The sequence below is a fragment of the Nematolebias whitei genome, chromosome 20 (genome assembly GCF_014905685.2).
Source record: "Nematolebias whitei isolate Nwh7 chromosome 20, NemWhi1, whole genome shotgun sequence".
In the NCBI taxonomy this organism is placed as follows: domain Eukaryota; kingdom Metazoa; phylum Chordata; class Actinopteri; order Cyprinodontiformes; family Rivulidae; genus Nematolebias; species Nematolebias whitei.
Window position 1 is genome coordinate 4,721,593 of NC_056517.1, and position 754 is coordinate 4,722,346.

The 754-nt window shown below is 56.8% G+C and overlaps 1 protein-coding gene across 1 annotated transcript in view; it reads left to right on the top strand.

Annotated features, from left to right (window-relative positions):
* irf9 (interferon regulatory factor 9) overlaps positions 1-754 on the top strand; it is a gene marked incomplete at its 5' end in the record, with an annotated part of 19,056 nt that overhangs the window by 6,664 nt on the left and 11,638 nt on the right.

Genomic DNA, 754 nt, shown 5'->3' on the forward strand with positions numbered 1-754 from the left:
TGCAGCAGCAGCAGATGCAGCAACAGCAGATGCAGCAGCAGCAGATGTAGCAACAGCAGATGCAGCAACAGTAGAGGCAGCAGCAGCAGATGCAGCAGCAGCAGATGTAGCAACAGTAGAGGCAGCAACAGCAGATGCAGCAGCAGCAGATGTAGCAACAGCAGAGGCAGCAGCAGCAGCAGATGCAGCAACAGTAGAGGCAGCAGCAGCAGATGCAGCAGCAGCAGTAGCAGCAGATGCAGCAGCAGATGCAGCAGCAGCAGATGCAGCAGCAGCAGATGCAGCAACAGATGCAGCAGCAGATGCAGCAGCAGCAGATGCAGCAGCAGATGCAGCAGCAGCAGATGCAGCAACAGCAGATGCAGCAGCAGCAGATGTAGCAACAGCAGAGGCAGCAGCAGCAGCAGATGCAGCAACAGTAGAGGCAGCAGCAGCAGATGCAGCAGCAGCAGTAGCAGCAGATGCAGCAGCAGCAGATGCAGCAGCAGCAGATGCAGCAACAGCAGAGGCAGCAGCAGATGCAGCAACAGTAGAGGCAGCAGCAGCAGATGCAGCAGCAGCAGATGCAACAACAGCAGATGCAGCAGCAGCAGATGCAGCAGCAGCAGCAGCAGCAGATGCAACAACAGCAGATGCAGCAGCAGATGCAACAACAGCAGATGCAGCAGCAGCAGATGCAGCAGCAGCAGCAGCAGCAGATGCAACAACAGCAGATGCAGCAGCAGATGCAACAACAGCAGATGCAGCAGCAGCA